We start from the raw sequence: 3,919 nt of genomic DNA, 5'->3' as shown, positions 1-3,919 counted from the left end.
AGGCTGTCAGTTTAGAGAAATGGAAGCAACTAGTGAGCTAGTATACATTTTTTTGAATATTAGCCTTTTATTATATAGGATAAGAAAACCCTAATATGCAAATCGACCAAACCGAAGAATGACTGGTTGCTATGATGCACACTGATCACCAGGGGGCAGATGCTCAATGCAGGAGCTTCCCCCTGGTGGTCAGTGTGCTCCCATAGGAGGAGCATTGCTCAGCCAGAAGCCTCTCCTGCCTCCACAGCAGCACTAAGGACCTTTTGGGGATGTCCAACTGCAGTTGGCGCAGGTTGGGCTGAGGGGACCCTCCCCACCTCCAGTGCACTAATGTCATGCACTGGGCCTCTAGTTGAATTATAAAGTAACAGCAGATATAACACTAGTAATAGGTCATGGGCAACTCTGAAGTCTTTTACCTAAGTAGTATAACAGAAAGTTACAGTGATGACCAAAAGAACACACAGGTTTCTCATTAAACTTTGTTATTTTAATGGGTCTCAAAATTCTGTGACAGAGTTTTAGTCATGTTGTTTCCATTAAAAATTATTGATTTTAAAAACTGATAACTTAAAAACTGCCACACACACAAAAGAACCAAATGGTCCACAAAACATTCTCCTTTCCTTTTGAAGGTTTTACGATGCATTGTAATCATTCACCAGTCTTTTACTATTAAACTTAAATGGCCAATTGAGACAAACGGTTCTGAGACCTTCTTCCACCACTGATTAAGGCTGGGGTGGCAGGTGTTGGGAATAACGTTCACTTAGCCTTCCGAGCGTCTGGGCAGACTTGGTGACTGCCAACTCCAGCTGCTTTCTTGTCCACTGCTTTGATGACACCCACAACAACTGTCTGGTTCATGTCGCGAACAGTGAAATGGCCCAGGGGAGGGCGGTCAGAGAAGCTCTCAACGCACATGGGCTTGCCAGGAACCATATCAACGATGGCGGCATCACCAGATTTCAAAAACGTAGGGCCATCTTCCAGCTTTTTCCCAGAACAACGATCCGTCTTCTTCAGCTCAGCAAATTTGCAAGCAGTATGAGCTGTGTGACAATCCGGCAGAGGTACGTGTCCAGCAAAGGTGGGAATCAACTGTCTCTTCGTGGTAAAAGCTATGGAAAGTGGGGGTCTGTTGGGGTAACACTAAATAGGTTAGGACAGATAAGCAAAGAGTAACTATTTTTTTATGTGTTGTAAGCTAGTTTCTAAAGGCCAAATTCTGTGAAGTTCACGTGTTACATGTAAAATTTTGCAGTTACATCAACATTGAGTAAATTTGTCGGTATGTCAAAGTTTAGTTTTCCAGTGAATTCCTGTAAATGTGAATTCATGGTTACACATGCTGAGGTAGTTTAAGAACCTGAAGTGAGGCTTACATAGTATTGCGCACTGTCTTGCTGCAGTTAATTGAATCCAAATTCTAGGAAAAATAAATGATGCTGGAAGTTAAAAAAAGAAAAAGATAGGTCAGGTCATTTGGGGCTCAATTATGCAAGGTTTTAAGTGCAAAGAAACTCTAGGGAGTCTACCATGATCACTCTTGAAAAAATATTATTTAATCTGCTTGTGCATTAGGGACATTGTCACGTGGAACACACCTTGCTGCCCGCTGATAGGCTTAAATCACACAGATGGTCAGGAAAGCAGCACTTGGCCAGGTGCCACGGTCCATAGTGAGCATGTAGATGGTAGCCATTCTCCTTATTATGCTGTGGAAGTATTCTTATCTGACCTGCATTTAATAAACCTGCCAGATTAACCATGCTCTTTAATTTCCTTGCAAAACATTTTGGCTGACACTCATGAGATGCCACGGCTATGCCAGTGAGGTCCGCTCTCTGCAGGTGTCTTGATGTTTGTGCTTCCCGGAGGTGAAATGTGCACTCCCCACACCTGCGTGTCAGTTACGTTGGTTATTTTCATCCTGTAATCGAAGTAAACTGTTACACAAACCAGTGGAACATGAATGTGGGAAGAAAGGGACATTTCTATATAAACCTCGTTGAATGCTGTGGGTACCCTTGATAAAGGCAAGTCATTAAACAATTATGACATTAGTTGTGGGCAGGAAATGTAAAATATTTTTATAAAAGTCTAGAAATATTCTGTACTCGAGATTTCTTCCCAAGGGGTTTGTAATTCTCACTTCACTTTAAAAGCACATTGCATCGCCGAAACCGGTTTGGCTCGGTGGATGGAGCGTCGGCCTGCGGACTGAAGGGTCCCAGGTTCGATTCTGGTCAGGGGCATGTGCCTGGGTTGCGGGCACATCCCCAATGAGGGGCGTGCAGGAGGCGGCTGATCGAAGTTTCTCTCTCATCGGTGTTTCTGGCTCTCTATCTCTCTCCCTTCCTCTCTGTGAAAAATCAATAAAATATATTTATTTAAAAAAAGCACATTGCATCATGGGTATATTTTATGATCTAGAATTTGGGAATATACAGAATTAACCTGATCCTTCTACAAAAAGAAAAATACAGGGTAATTTGGCATGCAGTTCACATGATAAATATAAGAGCATTTTTGTTGTTCTTGTTTACTTAAAAATTGCTGTGGCATATCTCTTCAATATCCTGTGTTTGGGTTACATTTCTGAAAAAAAAGGAAATAAGAAATGAAATATTGTGCTTTTATTTATGATGGTGACCTTTCTATAAAGTATCTCATCAGCTCCTGAAGGAAGATGAATGCGCTGTGGTTGATTCAGAGTCAATGCAGGGTTTCAAATTTAGAACTTTTCTGGTTTAGAAACTATAAATTATTTATGCAGTATTAAGCTTTTTAAACCCTGTTTATGACAGTTTGGGATTTTGCCAATCTTGGTCGAAACAGTATAAATAATTTATCTTGTGTTCCTTCAATGTACAATGCATTCTGAAGCCCAAGAAATGTTAAATACATTTTATTTTCTTCTCTGCTGTGCTGAGGTCAGGGAGGCTAAGCTCGCAGGCATTCTGTGAACATTTCTTGGGGCCAGGCTTGACTTATTTGTTTTATAACTGGAATTTTCTAGCTTTTGGCCCTCTTCACCCATTATTGCCTGTTCTCTGTATCTATGAGCTCATTTTTTTTTTTTAAGATTCCACATATACTAGTAAGTGAGATCATATGGTATTTGTTTTTCTCTGTCTGACTTATTCACTAAGCATAACACCCTGAAGATTCATCCACTAGTTGTTTGCTTTGTTTAACTTTCATATCGAGCCTTTATTTTATATGACATTTTCACTTTATTGAACTTCTTAAAGAATCCTTTATCTTCCATTAATTATTTCTACTGAATTTTTATACATTGTAATTTCAGTTATAAATAAGAGAGTATCTTTCCAAGTAAAATGTGTGTGTACTGCATGTTCTTCACTCATTCATCTGTCAGTGGACATTTAGGTTGCTTCTGTGTCTTAGCTATTGTAAATAAAGCTACAATAAACGTGGGGATACATATATCTTTTCAGATTAGTTTTTAAAAATTTCTTAATGAATTCAATTCTTTTTAGATCCCAATGTCTATCAGGAGTATGAACAATGAATTAGTCTGATTTGGTTTTATTGCAATGTATGAAGCATTAACAATAAACATCAAAAGAGTTCAAGGTTTAGTTGAACAGTTAAAATTTGGTGTTTATTTAAATTTTATTTTAACATATTAACTATGAGACAACGCTAGTATAGAGAGTTGGATTTTTGTGTGCTTTCTTCATTTAACAGTGTTTTCAAGATTTATTTATGATATAGAAGTAATTTTTTTTTTAAAATTCCAAAAGCTATGTAATGAATACACCACAATTTATTAATTCTGTGCTTGGTGAATATTTATGTTGTTTCCAAGTTTTGCTACTAAAACAATATGCATTCTTATGTTATTAGCAATTCTCTCAAGTACACTTATAGAAATAGAACTGCTAAGCCA

The 3,919-nt window shown here is 38.3% G+C and overlaps 1 pseudogene; it reads right to left on the bottom strand.

The window, feature by feature from the left end:
- Window positions 1–765: 765 nt before the first annotated feature.
- The window catches only part of LOC102765960, a 96,473-nt pseudogene continuing 93,319 nt past the window's right edge, over window positions 766–3,919 (bottom strand).

Source organism: Myotis davidii, unplaced genomic scaffold, assembly GCF_000327345.1.
Source record: "Myotis davidii unplaced genomic scaffold, ASM32734v1 scaffold370, whole genome shotgun sequence".
NCBI lineage: Eukaryota > Metazoa > Chordata > Mammalia > Chiroptera > Vespertilionidae > Myotis > Myotis davidii.
The sequence above is the reverse complement of the archived record's forward strand: the minus strand, read 5'-3'. Positions and strand labels throughout refer to the sequence as shown.